Genomic DNA, 22,465 nt, shown 5'->3' with positions numbered 1-22,465 from the left:
CTGCATCTCCTGGAGGCATCGCCTCCCAAACACGCCTTCCTAGACCTGCCCAGATGGTCAAGCGTCACTGCTCTACCACTGAGTTACGCACACGTCCTCTGAAAAGCCCTTCTCCTGGATTTGCACATGATCAAAAGAAAGAAAAGCAATTAAAGCAAAAGCCTCAGCTTGTTTTCCTGTGCGCAGTTCGTGCTGGTTTTATACTGTTAGTCCTGTGTATCTGGGTCCACAGCACTGTAGGTTCTTCGTGAGTGCTTTGGGGACATGATAGAAACTGCGTGAGCTAGGAGACAATGTAAACTTTGCTTCCTGCCGCCACTAGGGCAGCCCTGCACCACCCCTGAATTTCCCCCAGGCCTTCCTTTGTCCTCAGGAGGCAGTGTGGGTTGTGGAGAGAGTCATGTTCTGTGAGAAACCACACGCGCTCCAGTTCTGCTCTGCCACTAACCAGCTGCATGACCTTGGGCAAGTCATTTGACCTCTGTGAACCTGATTTTCTCATCTGTGAAATGAGAGATTTGGACCAGATGATCATGCAGAATGTTTCCAACTCTGAAGGAGGAGTCTAGGAGAATTTTTATCTTTTTTGGATTATATCAAATTTTTATCTTTTTTGGATTATATGTTTTTTTTTTTTTCCTGTCTGCTTAGGGGAAGAGAGAGCAGCTTTAGAAGGGACTAGAAGGGACTAATCCCTCTCCCTAAAATGTCTTGAGATGTCTGACAGTCTCTAATCAAAGAGGGTTGGCTTTTACCTACCAGCCACATTTTTAAAAATATCTTTTATGGGTAATTTAGAGAGATGGAATATTTAGAGAACTTTAAATGTAGGAGAACTAAGATTCAAATAATGCCCTAATTTAGTTGCTATGTGATCTTGGACAGGTTACTTCACTTTTCTGAGATTCAGTTTTCTTTTTTGTACGATAGGAATAGCAATAACAACAAGAAGCACATTCCTTAGGATTATTGTGAGGATTAAATATGTAAGCATCAGCTGCTGAGGCTAGTGCCTGCACATAGTAAATCTCCACAAACTGAAGCCATCAGGGTGACTGTTACCTGTGTATTTGTGAGGAAATGAGGTGATGTATAGTGGTTAGCAGTGGGACACTGGTGCCAGGCAGATCTGAATTTCACTCTGCGCTTTGTCCCTTTTGTGTGTCCTTGGGCAAGTTAATTTTACTTCCCCAAGCCTCAGTTTCTTCCTCTTTATGGGAATAATAATAGTTCCTGCTTTGTAGGATTATTAATGAACATTCAGCGAGACAAGGCATCAAAAGTGCTTAGCCCGCCTACAGAGTAAGCATTCAACAAATTTAATCACAGTAACAAACAAAAATAAAAATAACAAATGTCATGCTTCCCTCCTCCACTGGCTTTCCTCCAAGGAGAGCAGGAGTGGAAGGAAAATCTCCTGACTGGGGAGAGGACTGAATCATGTGGCCAGATAGCAAGGGCCATGTCCATCCGGTTTATCCTGAAGCTCCAGTGCCTAGCACAGAGCCCAACGAGTAGCAGGCACCGGCAAGAAGCCTTTCCTTATGGTGGAAACAAGACAGAGATTCTCGTAAGTCATCCTACTTTTACAACACAAGGCTTAGCTGCCAAGCTTTCAGGCCTATCCCATCCGCTGCCTTAATGGCTCCACCCAAGAGGACGTTCAGAGATGTCTAGATCTTCTCTTAAGTCTAGACCAGCACTGTCCCAAAGGACTGTAAGTCGAGCCACACATGGAATTTAAAAAACCTTAGTAGCCATGTGAAGAAGGTAAAAAGAAATTAATGAAATTAATTTTAATAAGGTATTGAACCCACTATATCCAAAATATTATCATTTCACCACATAGTCAATAGAAAAATATTAATTAAATATTTAATTGTTTCATACTAAGTTTAAAATCTGGTATGGATTTTACACTTGCACATCTCAATTCAGACAGCATGGTTCAAGGGCTCAATAGCCACATACATCTAACGGCTGCTGTATTAGGAGGCGAAGTCCAGATTAAGCGAGATGAAGCCTCTCCTTCCACCACCCTCAAGCCCACTCCTCAGTTCTACTTCCTGTTCGAGGACCCAGTTCTTTTCCAGGTGGCTGCCCTGGAGAAAGGCTTCAGGCTTCTTAGAAGACACGTCCACCACCCACATGGGTGTGCTTTAGCCTTACATGTCTTACCAGAAAAATCACATCAGAATACAACACCATAACCTTAACATCCATTCCACAAGATACAAGTATGCCACAGGAATTAATTTTTCAAGGCACTTCAAGCTTGTTACTTGAAGTATCAACTATCATCAAATATCAACTATCAACCTATTTTTCAGACAAGCTTTTGGAGTTTATCTACTGTGATGTTGTCCACATTCAACCTTCTCTGAAAATTCATTTGTTCATTCAATTTTTGAGTACCTACTATGTATAATGGAGTTAGGAATGTAACCATGAGCAGGAAAGATTCAGTGCCCGCCCTTGGGAACCTTAAACTCGAGTTGAATGGACGGATCAGTAAGCAGGATCTTATAACACAGAGTAGTGAGGGAGATTAATACTAAATACCCTGAAAGCTCATAGAAGGGCAACTAACCTAACACAGGAGTGTGTGTGTGTGTGTGTGTGTGTGTGTGTGTGTGTGTGTGTGTGTAAGGGGGCAGTCAGGGAAGAAACATCTAAAGTAAGACCTCAAGTGTGGAGAAAAGGGAACCTTCTTGCACTGTTGGTGGGAATGTAAATTGGTACAGCCACGATGGAGAACAGTATGGAGGTTCCTTAAAAAACTAAAAATAGAACTACCGTATGACCCAGCAATCCCACTACTGGGCATACATCCAGAAAAGATAAAGTAAGACCTAAAGGTTGAGTTGAAGTTGGAGTGTGAGTTATTGGGGTGTTTGGGGCTGTGGAAAGGAAAAGAGCATTCCAGATAGGTGAGGAAAGAGTAATCACATGTCCCAGAAGGTGCAAAGACCAAGTAGGGGGTCTGTAAATCACCCCATTCAGCTCGAGTCCAGGAAAAGTACATCTTTGGCTAGGGTAGATATAGAGAAGGCATAGTCAATAGTTTGGACTTTATTTAAATTCTATAGTAAAGATCCTGGAAACCTCAGCTTTGGTTCTGATTTCTCACCTACTTTCTTAAACTGTATTTCTAGCTGTTTACAGTGTAGCTCCACGTTTCACTTAAAATCAACATGCTCAAAATTACTCATCACCTTCATTCCTCTACTAAATATTCCAAACTGGTTCTGTCTTAATTTCTCCGTCTCTCACAATGAGATTAGCATAATTCTAGTCTCCTACCACAGCTAAGACATCTTTTGTCTCTTCCATATCTTCACCCCCCGTACCCAAGCTGTCACTAAATTTTGCTAATTTTTTGACTGAATAGCTAAAAGCTTTTGGTTCAAGCACTTTCTGGCTTCCTTGAATTCATCACTCATCTTTCTATGATAGCTTTAAATTTTCACCAAGGCTATCTAAACTCCATGTGGTATAACTTATACTCCTTTGAGATATCGTTTTGGAACAAACCAGCAGTTTTAAAGCTCACATCAGATTATAATGTAGGAAAATAATTTCTGCAGTCCAGAAAAGCCTTAAGTAATTTTTACTGGAAAAAAGAAAGACAATTCTTAATGTTTTATTTATTTTTGATTCTGTCTTCTTCTATCTTAAAGAAATTCAGCAACTTTCCTCCTGGAATCTCAAGGTTTTATTACTTGCATAGAGAATCCAGAAACAGGGATTTTTATTTGTCTAATAGTGTCCCTCCTTTTCTATTCAAGGCCTTTCCTGGATACATTACCTGGATGGTCACTCACCCTAAAAAAATGTTCAACACTGTTTAAACTTGCCCTGATTACCAAGTATCTTACTTCATACTGGCTCAGCAATTCATTATAACCACACCCTGAGAACTGGAAAATTTAAAATACAAGAACCAGATTGCATTTCGTGTCTCAGGAATAAATGAGAAGAGAAATGATAATTTCCCCCAGTTGTATTTTGTCATATTTTAAACAAAATGTCCACTGGCTGGAAATTCCATTTCAATCAGTTAAGTATTTAGTGAGGTTTAAGTACTGTGTTCAGCATGAAACTACTTGTTAGAATTATGGTCACCATGTTTTCTACAATTTAAAATTAGGACACATGGTGTGACAATGGGACAGAGCATTTGAAATCAATACTACCCTGGAAAATTTGAGTTATGTGATTGCCATAGTTACAGAAAATGCAAGGGAAATATTGTCGCTCAAGTTTACAATTTTATTGGAAACACAAGTCTAATACACATTCATTTATTTCACCACTGAATAGTTAGTGAACACCTAGTATAGGAGGTACTTTGTTAGCCAGTAAGATTACAAAGATGAAAAATACAGTTGCTTTAAATGCTTTCTTAGGACTCCCCTGGTGGCACAGTGTTTAAGAATCTGCCTGCCAATGCAGGGGACAGGGGTTCAAGCCCTGGTCCGGGAAGATCCCACATGATGTGGAGTGACTAAACCCATGAACCACAACTACTGAGCCTGCGCCCTAGAGCCCATGAGCCACAACTACTGAGCTCACGTACCACAATTACTGAAGCTCACGCGCCTAGAGCCCGTGCACCGCAATGAAGAGTAGCCCCCACTCGCCACAACTAGAGAAAACCCATGCACAGCAACGAAGACCCAACGCAGTCAAAAGTTAAAAAAAAAAAAAAAAGCTTTCTTAAACAAGGTAGGACCTTGTGAGGTTAATTATATGTGTCACCTTGGCTAGGCTATGGTGCCCAGTTGTTTGGTCAAACACCATTCTAGATGTTGCTGTTATGTATTTTTTTAGATGTGATTAACATTTAAATAAGTAGACTTGAGTAAAACAGATAATCCTCCTTAATGTGGACGGGCCTCATTCAATCATTTGAAGGCCTAAAGAGCAAAGACTGAGGTTCCCCCCAAGGAGAGGGAATTCAGCTTTCAGCCTCAAAACTACAAGATCGATTCCTGGGGGAATTTCCAGCCTGCCAGCCTACCCTGCAGAGTTTGGATTTACCATCCCCCACAGTCATGTGAGCCAATTCCTTAAAAATAAATCTCTCTGTCTCTGGAGAATTTTAATACAGCCCTCATAAGAATTGTTATTTAAATAAATAACATTCCTGAGGTGTATTTTTAAGCATACTTGTATAATCTTTTTTTTCCCACAAACAGTAACATTCCCCTTCACAATATGTCTTCTAGCAATGTTTTTAAACATATGGCATTCACTTTCAAGGCCCAACTTGCTGCTCAAGAGAAAATTTAGAAGCTGATGTGTAATTATCTGATGGAACAAAGTTGCCTAATTTCAAGTCGAATGGAAATAAGGGAATGCAGAGAACTTGAGGAAACCCGAGAGCGTTCAAGTCAGCGAGGCAACAGGAACAAAAGCACAGAGAAGGCAGCTTTCTGATGACAGAATTTGGAGGCAAGAAAACTGTCTCGATGATAGGGCCAGTGTCTGTGAGTATCTTTACAGGAGAAAAAGATACTGTGGGGGGGAAAAAGAGGACAGTAGAGCAAAGCTGGTCAAAGCAATTGGGATAATAATCAAAATTGCTCGTGGGTAAAAAGTGAGCAAAGAATGTCATTTAAGGTACAGAACTATGAGTTCAACACTAGATTGCTTGGGGGCTTTGGAGTTTCCATGAGCCTTTCCAATGGAAAATGGTACAGGTTGATCTGTTCTAAAAGGAAATGTGGGTGCTTTATAGCAAGACAATTTTGGATGGAATAAGTGATAATTGATTTCCACACCTGATTTGAGCATGTAGCAAGCCCACTTCTCTGAACTGGCGATAGAAACCTCTTGGCAGGGGGAAATCTTATAAATAATTAGACATAATTAGATTGTCAGCTCATATGTCATTATGTCTTGCCTCTCAGGGATGTTTTGAGATTAATTAGGTAATGTTTGTAAAATAAGCTCCAAGTGCCATGTATCATTGGCATAGAATTAGATTTTCGGTGTGATGAATGTAATTAAGTCATGCTGATTTCGTATGAACTTTCATTGCAGGGTATCGTCTGCTCTGGAGTATTCTGAGGGCATGGGTGCACTGGTTCTCATACTGCCATTTCACCAAGAGCTCTGACACTGGGAGCGCTGTGGCAGGCATTTTGCATCGAGTGTGATACGCATCTCAGGGGAGATGAGGCATTTAAAGTGTCAGATGAGAATTGTGGCTTCTACTGATGAATAAATGTGTTTGTAATGATACCCAGCTTGACAGTACAGTGAATAAAAGCAAACACTTTATTTATTTAACATTTTTATTGGGGTATAATTGCTTTACAATGGTGTGTTAGTTTCTGCTTTATAACAAAGTGAATCAGCTGTACATGTACATATATCCCAATATCTCCTCCCTCTTGAGTCTCCCTCCCACCCTCCCTATCCCACCCATCTAGGTGATCACAAAGCACCGAGCTGATCTCCCTGTGCTATGTGGCTGCTTCCCACTAGCTATCTATTTTATATTTGGTAGTATATATATGTCCATGCCACTCTCTCACTTCGTCCCAGCTCACCCTTCCTCCTCCTCGTGTCCTCAAGTCCATTCTCCATGTCTGTGCCTTTAGTCCTGTCCTCCTGCCCCTAGGTTCTTCAGAACCTTTTTTTTTTTAAGATTCCATATATATGTGTTAACATACGGTATTTGCTTTTCTCTTTCTGACTTACTTCACTCTGTATGACAGAGTCTAGGTCCATCCACCTCACTACAAATAACTCAATTTCGTTTCTTTTTATGGCTGAGTAATATTCCATTGTGTATATGTGCCACATTTTTATCCATTCATCTGTCGATGGACACTTAGGTTGCTTCCATGTCCTGGCTATTGTAAATAGAGCTGCAATGAACATTGGGGTGCATGTTTCTTTTTGAATTATGGTTTTCCCAGGGTATATGCCCAGTAGTGGGATTGCTGGGTCATATGGTAGTTCTATTTTTAGTTTTTTAAGGAACCTCCATAGTGTTCTCCATGGTGGCTGTATCAATTCACATTCCCACCAACAGTGCAAGAGGGCTCCCTTTTCTCCACACCCTCTCCAGCATTTATTATTTGTAGATTTTTGATGATGGCCATTCTGACTGGCGTGAGGTGATACCTCATTGTAGTTTTGATTTGCATTTCTCTAATGATTAGTGATGTTGAGCATCCTTTCATGTGTTTGTTGGCGATCTGTACATCTTCTTTGGAGATATGTCTATTTAGGTCTTCTGCCCATTTTTGGATTGGGTTGTTTGTTTTTTTGATATTGAGCTGCATGAGCTGCTTGTATATTTTGGAGATTAATCCTTTGTCAGTTGCTTCATTGGCAAATATTTTCTCCCATTCTGAGGGTTGTCTTTTTGTCTTGTTTATGGTTTCCTTTGCTGCGCAAAAGCTTTTAAGTTTCATTAGGTCCCACTTGTTTATTTTTGTTTTTATTTCCATTTCTCTAGGAGGTGGGTCAAAAAGGATCTTGCTGTGATTTATGTCATAGAGTGTTCTGCCTATGTTTTCCTCTAAGAGTTTTATTGTGTCTGGCCCTACATTTAGGTCTTTAATCCATTTTAAGTTTATTTTTGTGTATTGTGTTAGGGAGTGTTCTAATTTCATTCTTTTTCATGTAGCTGTCCAGTTTTCCCAGCACCACTTATTGAAGAGGTTATCTTTTCTCCATTGTATATTCTTGCCTCCTTTATCAAAAATAAGGTGACCATGTGTGCGTGGGTTTATCTCTGGGCTTTCTATCTTGTTCCATTGATCTATATTTCTGTTTTTGTGCCAGTACCATATTGTCTTGATTACTGTAGCTTTGTAGTATATTCTGAAGTCAGGGAGCCTGATTCCTCTAGCTCCGTTTTTCTTTCTCAGATTACTTTGTCTATTCGGGGTCTTTCGTGTTTCCATACAAATTGTGAAATTTTTTGTTGTAGTTCTGTGAAAAATGCCATTGGTAGTTTGATAAGGATTGCATTGAATCTGTAGATTGCTTTGGGTAGTATAGTCATTTTCACAATATTTCTTCTTCTAATTGAAGAACATGGTATATCTCTCCATCTGTTCATAACATTTTAAATTTCTTTCATCAGTGTCTTATAGTTTTTTGCATACAGGTCTTTTGTCTCCTTAGGTAGGTTTATTCTTAGGCATTTTATTCTTTTTGTTGCAATGGTAAATGGGACTGTTTCCTTAATTTCTCTTTCAGATTTTTCATCATTAGTGTATAGGAATGCAAGAGATTTCTTTGCACTAATTTTGTGTCCTGCAACGTTAACAAATTCATTGATTAGCTCTAGTAGTTTTCTGGTAGCATCTTTAGGATTCTCTATGTATAGTATCATGTCATCTGCAAACAGTGACAGCTTTACTTCTTCTTTCCAATTTGGATTCCTGTTATTTCTTTTTCTTCTCTGACTGCTGTGGATAAAACTTCCGAAACTGTGTTGAATAATAGTGGTGAAAGAGAACAACCATGTCTCGCTCCTGATCTTAGTGAAAATGGTTTCAGTTTTTCACCATTGACAATGATGTTGGCTGTGGGTTTGTCGTATATGGCCTTTATTATGTTGAGGTACATTCCCTCTATGCCTACCCTCTGGAGGGTTTTTATCATAAATGGGTGTTGAATTTTGTTGAAAGCTTTTTCTGCATCTATTTAGATGATCATATGGTTTTCTCCTTCAATTTGTTAATGTGGTGTATCACATTGATTGATTTGCGTATATTGAAGAATCCTTGCATTCCTGGGATCAACCCCACTTGATCGTGGTGTATTTTCCTTTTAATGTGCTGTTGGATTCTGTTTGCTAGTATTTTGTTGAGGATTTTTGCATCTATGTTCATCAGCGATATTGGCCTGTAGTTTTCTTTCTTTGTGACATCTTTGTCTGCTTTTGGTATCAAGGTGATGGTGGCCTCATAGAATGAGTTTGGGAGTGTTCCTCCCTCTAAAAGCAAACACTTTAATATCAAGATGAGCAGGAGAGAAAACACTAAAGGTCTTAGTTGGGGCCTTATGTTAACCTTGCCTATTATATAATATGTACTTTAAATATTCTTCAGTTAGGAAATTCATTTTTTAAACCCAGAAATGGCTTTAAGTATTCCCTCATCCATACCTGTTGTAAGCTCTTCTTAAACAGTGTAATTGATTGTTGATTCAGAAGCTCAAATGTGTATTCATAGTTTTGGATTTGAGAGAAGAGTCAAATAAGGTCTAGGACCATGTTTTTCAAACATTTTGGTCTCAGGGTTTTTTATACTCTTAAAAATCATTGAGGACCCAAAAGAGCTTTTGTTTATGTGTGTTCTATCTATCAATGTTTATTGTATTAGACATTAAAGGTAAAATTTTTTTTAATTTATATATTCATTGAAAATAATAAGCTTACTATATAATAACGTAAGTAAGAGACTTTTAAGGAGAAAAGGTGAGAAGAGTGGCATTTTAATAAATCTTTTAAATGTCTATCTTAATAGAAAACAGCTGTAGTTCCATATCTGCTTCTGCATCCAATCTGATATGATACATAATTTGGTTGCAATAGATGAAGAAAATTTGGCCTAACACAAATATGTAACTGGAAAGGGAGGAATATTTTAACAGCCTTCTTAGATAATTGTTGATGTTGCTTTTTGACTTGACACCATAATGCAAAAAGTGATAGGTTTTGTTTTGTTTTAACTTTTAATTTTATATTGGAGTATATGTTATTAACCATGTTGTGATAGTTTCAGGTGTCCGGCAAAGTTATTCAGTTATACATATGAGTAATAGTTTTTAAAGGTTGGTTTCTTAAAAGTTGGTGGATTCTAAGCCATGTTAATAACTTTTTATACTCCATTCCTCTAAAAACCATTGGTCTATCTTGTACTTGTGTCATGCAATGGTCATTTGGAAAACATTGATTCACTGAGTTACGCAGATCTTCCAAATGTTGACACATTTCGTTATACAATATCGAACAATCACTTTGGTCAATATCACCACCGATTTCATCCTAAAATTCTTTAAGTATTGGTATACTGTCAAGTTTTCTAAAATTTTCATTTTTGCTATAAAGCTGGAATTTTATTATTGGTAATAAATACTTCCAGTTGTTTCCCTTGAAGTGATAGTCTCACTTTGTTCATGTTAGAAAAAACTGTCTGCTAAATACCCACATCTGAATAAGCATAGTTTGTTTTCAAGTAAAAATGGTATTCCATTAAAAAAGCAGCTAGCTTAGCTCACAACCATCATAGTTGGTATGCATCGAGGTCTTGTTAGAATGTCCCATTTCTCACACAAAATATTAAAATGGTATGTGTTCAAGGGTTGACATTTAATAAAGTGAATACTTTCTACTGCCTTATCAGGATCATTGTTAAGTGAAATTGGCACTTTAAGAAAAATCCAGGAGGGCATGGCAGTGCCGTAGACACTGGCTGTTACAATCTGGTGACACTGCCTCAACTGGTGCTAGGGGCCCAGCTGTTTTATCCATTTGGCCTTTGCTGCACCAATGCAAATGTCAGCACAGTGAAAATACAAATAACATCCTCATCTTACAATGAACTTGTAGACTCTTTTCAGAGATCTCCAGAGTCCATGGACAGCACTTTGAGAATCACTGGTATAAGAAATGCACGGAAGGTGGAGCAGAGGAGAGAGACAGGGTATTTTTTTAAAGCAGCTACTTCAAGAATAGGTATGATGATGCAGAGCAATATAATTTGATGGAATTTGCTGCTGTCACTGTTTTTTATTGAGCAGCAGGAAGCATAATTTACTGCCCTAAATCAGTTTTTCAAGCTTTTTGACTGTAATACACAAAAGATATATTATCTACACTGTAGCACAGTGTACAATACATACAGATATATTATATTTACTGAATAAAGATATCCTTACAATTTGTGATGAACTGTAACATTTTATGTTATTCTATTTCATTTTTTTAAAAAATAATGGTCATGACCCACTAAATTAATCTTGCAACTCACTAATGGGAAACCACAGTTGGCAAAAATCTGGTTTAAATAAAGATGCTTTCCTTTTGTAATGTATCAACCCTCCTAAGGGTTGATTACCTTTGGTTGGAGACTAAATGTATCCAGGAGTTTTTAATGATTGCTTACTCTGCCATTTCTTGATTCAGTTGCAAATGAGTTCAGATTTTAATGTGTAGTCAAATGAGAAATATTTCGTTTTAAGGATGCAGCGTGTATATTATTACATTAAATACCTGTTTGATTTTTTTAAAAAATAAATTTATTTATTTATTTTTGGCTGCGTTGGGTCTTCGTTGCTGCGCATGGGCTTTCTCTAGTTGCGGCGAGCGGTGGCTACTCTTGGTTGTGGTGCGCAGGCTTCTCATTGTGGTGGCTTCTCTTGTTGTGGAGCACGGGCTCTAGGTGTGCGGGCTTCAGTAGTTGTGGCACACAGGCTCAGTAGTTGTGGCATACGGGGTTAGTTGCTCTGTGGCATGTGGGATCTTCCCGGCCCAAGGTTCGAACCTGTGTCCCCTGCATTGGCAGGAGGATTCCTAACCACTGTGCCACCAGGGAAGCCCAATACCTGTTTGATTTTGTTTTCTCTGATAAAGTTTAAATGTTTACCTGGGGTTGGTAAAACCTAACACTTTCCCTTGAGTGTTGGTGGTTAAATATACTCACTACAGTCTTATAAAAGATATTATGTTGAGACTGATACAGTAGTAACTATTACTCTCATAAAAAGAACACTTTAGTACATTCCCAGGATCTAGGTTTATATCCTATTTAATACTGCTCTGACTTCCTACTCTGCCAATATTTTGAGAATCATTACTTTGATGGGTGCAACTAATTGTAAATACCAAAATGAAGTGGCTATTAATTTTGGGTTTTGCTTTAACAGAATTATTTCTTGTTGGTGATATAAGAATATAGATGGTAAGAAAGTAGAATGTACCAGAGGTAAAGAAGTAGCTTCTTTGACCTCTTCAGTATTTGGTCCCTCCTTGCTTCTCCTCCTTGGCTTTCAGGATATCCCTTCAGAATCAATCAATCTCTCTCTTTCTCTCATTCTCCCTATATTTTCCAATAGTTTTAAAATACTGATCTATTGATCTATTCTACCTCAATCTTTAAAAGTCAGTTTTAAAAAAAATTTTTTATTGGAGTATAGTTGATTTATAAAGTTGTGTGTTCATTTCAGGTGTGCAGCAAAGTGAATCAGTTATACATATACTTTTTTAGATTCTTTCCCCATATAGGCCATTACAGAGTATTGAGTAGAGTTCCCTGTGCTATACAGTAGGTCCTTATTAGTTATCTATTTTATATATAGTCACGTGTATATGTGAATCTTAATCTTCCAATTTATCCCTCTCCCCCCTTACCCCCGTAAGTTTCTACATCTGTAGCTCTATTTCTGTTTTGTAGCTAAGTTCATTTGTACCGTTTTTTTCAGATTCCACCTATAAGCAATATCATATATTTGTCTTTCTCTGACTTACTTCACTCAGTATGACAATCTCTAGGTCTATCCGTGTTGCTGCAAATGGCATTATTTCGTTCTTTTTTATGGCTAATATTCCATTGTATATATGTACCACATCTTTATCCACTCATCTGTTGATGGACATTTAGGTTGCTTCCATGTCCTGGCTATTGTAAATAGTGCTGCAATGAACATTGGGGTGCATGTATCTTTTCGAATTATGATTTTCTCCAGATATATGCCCAGGAGTGGGATTGCTGGATCATATGGTGGCTCTATTTTTAGTTTTTTAAGGAAGCTCCATACCGTTCTCTATAGTGGCTGTACCAGTTTACATTCCCACCAACAGTGTAGGAGGGTTTCCTTTTCTGCACGCCCTCTGCAGCACTTACTGTTTGTAGATTTTTTGATGAGGACCATTCTGACTTGTGTGAGGTGATACCTCATCGTAGTTTTAATTTGCATTTCTCTAATAATTAGTGATGCTGAGCATCTTTTCATGTGCTTTTTAGCCATCTGTATGTCTTCTTTGGAGAAATATCTATTTAGATCTTTTGCCCATTTTTTGATTGGGTTGTTTGTTTTTTTGATATTGAGCTGCATGAGCTGTTTGTATATTTTAGAGATTAATTCCTTGTCAGTTGCTTCGTTGGCAAATATTTTCTCCCATTCTGAGGGCTGTCTTTTCATTTTGTTTATGGTTTCCTTTGCTGTGCAAAAGCTTTTAAGTTTAATTGGTCCCGGTTTTCTCACTGTTCAAGGTCAAGGTACTTACTTAGCCTTGCCTCCTGTGCTTTGGCATCATTTATTCCCTGGCTTCAAGCGATGTATAGGAACGATTGGGCAGGGAGACAGGTTGTGAGAAAAAGAGTCAGCTACCTATTGCAATTGTTCAGAAGAGAGATGAATTAAGGAGGTGCCTCTGGGAATGGAAAAGAAGGAACAGACCTAGAAGATTTGTCTGGTGATTACAATGGGGATGCAGGAGAAAGAAAGATTACTTTGAGATTCTCACTTGGAAGAATCTGGTATGGTAGGAAGAGGACCTAATACAGGAAAATGATTAGGTCATTTTAAAAAAACATGTTGCAGACTTTAAACAGGCACCAGAAAATATAATAGTGGAACTAGAGAGAGTGCAGGCCAAGAGACTTGAGCTAAATTATCTACACAGGAACAGTTGTTGAACTCATAAGTATAAATGAAGTCGAAGATGTAGAGAACACAATAGAAGGTGACTGAAGATAAACTTTGGGGAATTTTGAAATTGGAAAGAACAGTGAGAGACCAGGAGCCCCCAAAGGAGACATTCAAGGAGCAGAGAACCAGTTAGAAGAATGGAACTTATAGAGACAAAGTACTTTGACAGCACATGAAATACTAAGTTACAGTTCTTTGGGGAAAGGACAGCTTCTTTCTTTTTTCTGAGCAAATAGTAACACAGAGCAATGTTCAAGGAGATGCGTGATGTGGAGGGAAAGATCCTAGAATTTGGAGCCAGCAGCCATGGGTTTTCATTTCCTCCTAAGTGCTTACTAGTTATGTGACCTTGGGCAAGCCACAAAACACAGATATGAAGCCACTGGAGAATAGCTGCAGGGTAATCTGTGTGCAATATATTGTCCAAAGTATATCAAACCAAATAAAGACACACACGTAGATAATGGACTTGAGGACATGGGGAAGAGGAAGGGTAAGCTGGCACAAAAGAGAGTAGCCTTGACATATATACACTACCAAATGTAAAATAGTAGCTAGTGGGAAGCAGCTGCATAGCACAGGGAGATCAGCTCGGTGCTCTGTGACCACGTAGAGGGGTGGGATAGGGAGGGTGGGAGGGAGACGCAAGAGGGAGGGGATATTTAGATATATGTATATGTATAGCTGATTCACTTTGTTATACAGCAGCAACTAACACACCATTGTAAAGCAACTATACTCCAATAAAGATGTTAAAAAAAAGTATATCAAATCAGAAGGAGTATAGCTTTCTGGTCAGAGGAAGACAGAGAACATCACTGAGTGTGCAGAACTTGAATAAAGTGTCAGAAGATGCATACGATTTCGGCAGATACAGTAGTGAAGGGAGGATACATGACTCAGAAAAATGAAGGTTCATCATCTGGAGAAGAGAGAATGGAAGACATAAATTCTCCCAGAAGAGAATTTTTGTGCTTTCCTTTCCCTTGTTTTGGAACTTAGGAGTCTTGTTTATTTGAGATGTTGTTATACTGTAGTTTGATGCTTGATGGAAGAAGAAAAAGAAAAGAAAAAGTACACACTTTTATGAAAAGTCTTCCTTTAGGATGAAGGGGTTAATCTTCATTTTACTTTATTCACTTTCATTTTAGAAATGTACCCTGAAAAGTTTTCAACGGGATGCTTCTTATGTTATTGTTAAGGAGATTAACAGCACTTTATGTAGAAAATTCAGCAACCACTTAAAGATCGCTCCATTTTACACGTTGCAGGCACAAATAAGCAACTCATTGTTTAACCTCGCGATCAAAAGTGAGAGTCATACAATAGGGGTCTGGGAGATGCATATTAGATGTGATACGAGAGTGCGTCTTCTTGGATCACAATAATAGAGAAAAACAGGAGTTGATTTCAAACTGAATAGAGACACAGAGGGAATACAGTCCAGAGGAATAAATTGTTTTAAGAGTATTGTGACTTTAAGATAAAATATCAGTTTGGTAGTAAACCAACATTCTTGGGCCGTGATGCTTGTTCTTTGGGGGGAAAATTAAATCAAGCAAACATAAAGGCGTTTTATTCCACTATCTTTGGGGAAAATACAGTTACATATTTGACCTCTTAGAATCTGTTCCAGAATCCGATGGGCTTTATGGACCATGCACTAGAACGAGATCAGCAGTTAGGGTGTGTGGCAGGCACTCTGTTTGTGGCTGAGAATTGTTCATTCGGCATTACCAGAGGCTTCAGAAATGGTATCCGTGTGGTTCACCTGGCTTTAAACGAAACCAGTGAGATCACCAGTGCTCACTTGAGGACAAGCTGAGGATTAGCAGCTCTTCAAAATAAAAACCAGAGTACTAAATGTGTCCTCACTGGGAGGCAGTGCTCTGGGTTTAAGAGGATTTGGACACATACAGAGATCATTACTATGTTATTAAGCATTTAGAAGTTAGTTTATATTTGCCAAATACAAATATAAAAATCATTTCTTAATTATATGGGCATTAACGTCTTGCATCATTGACCACATATGTAAAACAGCTTTGTATCACTTACAAAAACAATTTAAAATATCAGATTATTGAATTTTCTCTGTTCTAATGGCCAACTGCCTTACAGCCAGGATTAACCTGTTTATTGTCTTATAATTAAATACATTAAAAAGTGTTATTCTCTCATTTATCAAAAATTGAAGTGCAGGGAAATGAAGCAATTTGTGCATGTGCATTCATCAATCCAGTGTTCAAATTCAAGAATCAGACTCTGATTGTTTTTTAACCTGGTCTGTGTTTGTACAGTATGTCAGGCAGGCAGCATACTGCTAAGAGAAAAGAAGGAAAATCATAAAATTTTAAAAAATTATTAGCTTTGAGTTGAATAACAAAGGAGCACCAAATGGAAACGCATCCACTAGCCAAGAAGGGCTATAGTTCACTCCCCCATCCATCACCACCAGCTGGCAGATGGGCTCAAGAGTAATGCAGTCCTCCTCAGATGCCAAGTTCTCTGCTTATGCAGCAGTCTTTCTCCTTGCCATCCAGAGAGGGAGAACAGGGAGTGGCTGGAGCCTACAGTTCCACGTAGCAGTACATCCCACTGTGAAGGAAACTCTTGGGGTTAGCCAACAAAAATGGAATTCAAATTTGGAACCAGATCTCACCTGATATATTTTAATTGATTGCCATGTGATTGGCCATCTGTTTATAATCTGAGTGTCTTTTCTTTGTGTGAGAAATGCTTTTGTACAGGGTGGGACCCATGTGCCTCTCAATTTCTATATGGAAAAAAATATTTTCTATCTTTTCATTGCTTTGCTGAGTAGCTTTCAACAAGTTTTTGGAAAAAGTCTGGATCCAGATTTATAAAGTATCAACTGATGCTGTGCTAAAACAACGGGGTATTTTATGGGTTGTAAAGCTCTTATTATTAAGTAATTTTTGGTTGTGATAATTTTAACAATAATAGTAATAAACTATTTTAGAAGCTGGAAGGCTGATGAACCTTTTAAAATCACTTGAGGTTGTTTAACTTCAGTTTATGCCTTAAGAACTAAATCTTAAGTATAATTTGGCTATAGCTATAGTTCTATAATGTATTTGAATGTCACCTTTTAGATGATATATAGAAATTGATGCTAGCTAGAATTATGGATCAAAATGATCAGTCCCTAAAATTTCCAGAAATGCAAAAATTGTTTTATTTTTACACTTTAAAATATGCTAATCTTCATTGGGCCAAGTTTGATTCTCTTCTCTCAACCTCCCTTTTATGAGTCTCTCATTAAAATTGTGGTGGTTAATATAGGACATTGGAGCTGCATTTCTTAAGGGAAAAGAGCAGAGGTTCTCTAACTTTGGTGCCTCAGAATAATGGTGAGAACCCCCAGCCCAGCCCAAACCCATGGAATCAGAATCTGGGGTCTGGACAGCTTTTGTTGTCACAAGTCGCTCAGGTCATTCTGATGCACACCAAAGTTTGAGAACAACTGAGCTTGAGGACAAGATCAGCCCAAAGGCCAAATCCACCCACTGACTGTTTTTGTAAATAACGTTTTATTGGAATACGGCCACAGCCATCATTTTTGTATTGTCTATGGCTGCTTTCCCGATACAATGACAGAGTAGTTGTGACATAAACCATATGGCTCACAAACCTGAAAATATTTACTATCTGTCCCTTTACAGAAAAAGTTCGCCAACTCCTGAACGAGATGAATGATATAAAAAGAAATACGTTTTTCCAGATCTAGTTGGTTGAGTTCACCCATTCATTCATTCCTTTGCCAAGACAAATAGGAACTAAAATTCATGGAATCACTCAGGGGGTTAAAAATGTCTTTAGATATTACCTTTTAATTTTCTTCAAACCTTTCAGTTGTTTCAAACAAAGAAAGGAAAAACTAAACTGAATAATATGTTATTTTTAAAAATTAGCTGTATTTGATTAAGATTTTGGATATTTAAGGATTTTCCAACTTACTGCAAAATGATTCATTGCTAAGTTAAAACTCTGTAATATCATGAATTTTAGCAGCAATTCAAATAAGATTCAAATATAAGAAAAAAATAAACGTTTTCATCTCAAAAGGTGGATAATGTTAAAAGATTAAAGGGGCTTAGAAATGTGTTTGGATTCAGCAAGGCAGTGAAATGGGGAAAAGGGCTAATGCTCTTCAGGGCTGCGTAGCCAAAAGACAACCATCATAAAACAAAGATGCTTTCTGGTGATACAGTACAAGAATGCTCTGTACACAGTATGAAGCATCTTGAAATGTGAATAAATTGGATGAAGTTCCAAAAACAATAGATATGCTCAAGTGAATGGGAGGACTGAGATGCAGCGAGGCTTTTGATTTACATAGCATGATTGTTTCAAGGCACACACAGCCCTTCCCAAGAGCTGGGATGGATTTTCCTCCCAGCGCCTGTAGGAGATGTTGAATTGACATCACAGAAAATTGTCAGCAGAGAAGAGAGACAGATTGCTGGGCTGGAGGAGGGAGTTGGAGAAGGGAATTAGGTTCCTTACACCTTGTTCATCATGTCATTCACTCCCTTCCTCAGAGATCTTCAATGACTTCTTATTACTTAAAGGATTAAAGACAAATCCCAGCTGGCATTTCAGGCGTTCTCTAATCTGTCCCTGATGTGGTATCGCAAAGCATTTTCATGCCTATTACTTCATTTGATCTTTACAGTACCCTCATGCAAGTCGGAGGGGATGTTTGCATTCCCATTTTACAGATAAATAAGGTATAAATCAGGTATAGCTGGTTTAATAGACCGGCTAAAGGCCACACAGCCATAAGGGGCTGAGTCAGGGCTGGAACTCATGTCTCCTGCAACATGAGACATGTTCATGAATCTTTTCTTCTAGGTTAGACTTGTTCCCCAAACATGCCTACCTGATTCTTTGCTGCACCACAGAATGCCTCCCCCTTCTCCGTGTGCAATGCCGCCTTTTGAGTTCCAGTTCACTTTCTGCCTGCTAGCAAACGTTTCCTGAGCTCCGGTATTCCGGGCTCTCTTTCTCCTCTTCTGAGCTCACACACTTTTTGTTGACACCATTTCCTTTTCCTCAGAATCCTACCATGCTTTGTGGCACCTCTACCTTGTTGGGTGTTTGTCTTGTGCACCGAGACTCTTGAATTTCTCCTCGACTTTGCCCATGTGTATGCCCCATGTCTCCAACGGAACTGTATGCTCTTTGAGGGAGCATCTAACTAGCATATATTTCTTTTCTCCTCCACAATGCCTTCTGTAGTGCATTAAGAAGGCGGGGGCCCAATAAATATTTGTTGGACAAACGAATGATTTCATTCTCATGCTGTCTCTGAATATGATTAAGAGAAATGAGATGAAACTGAAAAACGGAGACCAGGTTGTCTTTTTAACAGCAAATTCTTTTCTAATGAATCAAAGTATTCCAAGGACAGCCACTAAAGCTCCATGTTTAGCTGAGGCCTGGAGTCATAAGGGCTGAGTGATCCTAAACTGGGCATAACAGAAACCAGCCCACAGGAAACTAAGACTTGGAATATACACTGATAAGACAATTCTTTCACAACTTTCACTTCAGGCCAGCAACTCATAGACAGTTGGCATAACAGGAAGAAACAGGAACTGTTTTCCCCCCAGAAGGAAGGCTTTGCCATTTCCCCACCTTCCTGAGGTTAGTGCAGCTCTGTGCTTTCCTGGCCAGAAACCAAAGGCACAGCTGTAACAAGGCAAACCTTCTTTGGAGTTTTGACAAGGTCTTCTCATCTCTCTTTGGTTGTGGGATTAAGAACTAAACATAGTCCCTTTGGAAAATCTGAGAAGTGGGAAATACAATTCATGGTGTGACACCTCACAGCTTTGGTGCTTGCTCCAGAGCAGGCTTGGCCAAGCCTTCACGATGCCCACTTCCTGCCACTCTCAATCATGGCAGTTCTTCCCCCCCATGTTGCGCGTTTCCTGCCCAGTTGCACTGATCCCACCCCCCACCCCCAACCTTGTGATTAGTGCATGCAACGATTCAGGGCTAATCTCACCTCTTGCGCTGACCACACCTGTGATCAGCATTCTCTGAGTTCAGAGCCTCGGCCAGGTCAGGAGAACTGTGTGGTCTATACCATTCCCCCTATTTCTGGAGGAGTACATTGACCAAGTTACAACTAAATTCGAGGTTACACCTCTTTACATTGATGACTTCCTCTTGATTTACTAGATCTTCCTGCCACAGAAGGTGATTAATCTGAGTGCTACCTGGGACGTTGAAACTTTATGTGGTTTTTATTACTTCTGCAAGAGCCTGTCAATTATATTCTACACACATATTTCTTCACTTAAGAGTAAAACAGAGCTGTGTAAAGTGAGCAGCATGTTTACACTAGATCCCTATGGCTTGCTATCAAATTAGTGGCAAATCAGTATTATAGTAAACAGAGGTCAAAGATCAAACCCACAATTTCACATAAAATTCAAAACACAAGACACAAAACACAAAATAGAAGGCTCGTGTCATGAGACCATCAACTACTCTTAAAAAATAATCAAAACCAGGAAAAGATGAGAGGAAACAAAATTTAAACATGATTTTAGTCCAGACTCTGATGCAAAATCCAGACCTTACAGAGATCTTTTAAAAACCATGACAACTGACTACTTGTCACTCATCTTAAATGGAAACACACATCAAAAGGTGGCAAAAACCAAGATTTAGTAACTCCCGGATTCTATTCATGGATTTGACACTGACTTTGGACAAGTCAAAATCTGTCTTCATTTTTTACTCTGAAGATTCGGGTGGAAACTATTGTTTAACTTCTTTTGATGGACAACTCTGGAGAGAGTCATGCTAATAAGGAGACAGTGGTAATTCTCTCCTAGATTTGATTAGATGTATTTTTCAAAGGTCAAATGATTTAGTAGCATAAAATTGTACACACCACACCCTATTTTTACTGTGGGCAGCTCTCCACTCTTGGCTTCTAAGCAGGAAACTAGAATAATCACATTCCATGTTAAAGCATTCCTTGAAACCAAAAAAAACCCCATAAAAATTGATTACTGTTTAGCTCTTACTGTTGAAATTGGAGTCCTAAATTAGTCAACAGTTCACACCTATCATGATTAATTTAGGTTTAATTCACCTTGAGTTAAAACATAATGTTTTACTGAGTGTCTTAAATGAATGGACTAAGCCAGTTGATAAATATTATCGGGGAACAGCAAAGCCTTTTTAAATAGAGTTTAGGAAAGCTCCAAAGGAATGCTGAATATCTAAAAAGAATTCAGTCAATAATTTTAATTACAGCGCTTATTAATTCATAAGTATTTGCTTAATCAGTGCCACCAGATGTCAGTATACTCTGCGTGATTAGCACTGAGTTCTCAAAACCAGCCAGAGTTTTCATTCCAGTTAATGAAAATGATGTAGTGGCCAAATAATTAAGGCTCTCTAGAGGATTATAAATCCTATTCCTCAACGTTGGTTATGTTATGGTTGAGGCCCCTCAGTTTAGAAACAAATTCCCAACTTCCCAATAAATCTTGGCACTGAGGTTCTTGAACGTAAGAATGCCATTCTCTGGAACTGAGGCATGGTCTTCGAGCTCAAACAGCGTGTTGAAGAACATAAACTTAAGCACAGCTTAAGCTGGGCCAGCTCTAGACCTGTACTTCTGTGGTTTTTTTCTATTGACCTGACTTTTGCATTTGGGCAATGTCTTATTGGCATTTGATGTTTAAACCAAAGGGTTATCAGCTAGATAAGGGGCATTTTATTAATGGAGGAATAATTTTTACTGAAATCCTAGATATGTACTAGGACTTTTACCTGTGTTATCTTATTGAAACAATAAAAAATTGAGAAAGAAAGAAAGTTTAAAATGCCCTGGGGACTTCCCTGGTGGCGCAGTGGTTAAGAATCCACCTGCCAATGCAGGGGACAGGGGTTTGAGCCCTGGTCCGGGAAGATCCCACATGCTGCAGAGCAACTAAGCCCACGCGCCACAACTACTGAGCCTGTGCTCTAGAGCCCACGAGCCACAACTACTGAAGTCCGCACACCTAGAGCCTGTGCTCTGCAACAAGAGAAGCCACCGCAGTGAGAAGCCTGCACACCGCAACAAGGAGTAGCCCCCGGTCACCGCAACTAGAGAAAGCCCGCACGCAGCAATGAAGACCCAACACAGCCACAAATAAATAAATAAATTTATAAATAAATAAATAAATAATAAAATAAAATGCCTGAAAGCTTATTGTGTGTTTCTCTTTGACAACACGAAAGACTGAAAATGAGTTCTCAAGCCTTTCAGCATTTTCATTTCAGTTAACAAAAGTGATGTCGTGGTCAAAAAGTTAACTAAAACTGGCAAAATCTTACATTTTTAGGTTATTATTAAGCAACGACTGGTTGCTTCTTTAACTGGATAAATCTGGAAAGCGTTTAAGGAACTAGTAAGGATAAAATTTTAAATGCTATTTAAGAGTATGCCTTTGTGAGATACGTGTGCATTTTGTTAACCGTAAGCTTTAGAAATACTCAAAGGCCCTGGCACTTTGCTATGTTTTCAGAAGAAAAAAAAAAGAGAATTTTGCATAAACAAAGTCCATGTTGGAACTTCACATTATGAAGTCTTAGTGTGGGAGGGTCCTGGGCGTGGTCCCTAGGGACAGCATGGCAAGGTAGCTCCAGGCTTCCTGCTGCATAATGAAGAATGCACATTTTAATTAGGAATAAAGAAGTTGATATTGCTGTAGGTTTTGCCCTTGAAGAGAAATCCTTTGAAATA

At 38.7% G+C, this 22,465-nt stretch overlaps 1 long non-coding RNA gene across 1 annotated transcript; it reads left to right on the top strand.

Annotated features, from left to right (window-relative positions):
- Positions 1 to 5,223: 5,223 nt before the first annotated feature.
- On the top strand, positions 5,224 to 6,249 carry LOC137210622 (uncharacterized). The gene is made up of 2 exons (XR_010936644.1): positions 5,224 to 5,492; positions 6,049 to 6,249. It is a non-coding gene; the product is annotated as an uncharacterized lncRNA (long non-coding RNA).
- The last annotated feature ends 16,216 nt before the right edge of the window (positions 6,250 to 22,465 follow it).

Source organism: Pseudorca crassidens, chromosome 17, assembly GCF_039906515.1.
Source record: "Pseudorca crassidens isolate mPseCra1 chromosome 17, mPseCra1.hap1, whole genome shotgun sequence".
In the NCBI taxonomy this organism is placed as follows: domain Eukaryota; kingdom Metazoa; phylum Chordata; class Mammalia; order Artiodactyla; family Delphinidae; genus Pseudorca; species Pseudorca crassidens.
The sequence above is the reverse complement of the archived record's forward strand: the minus strand, read 5'-3'. Positions and strand labels throughout refer to the sequence as shown.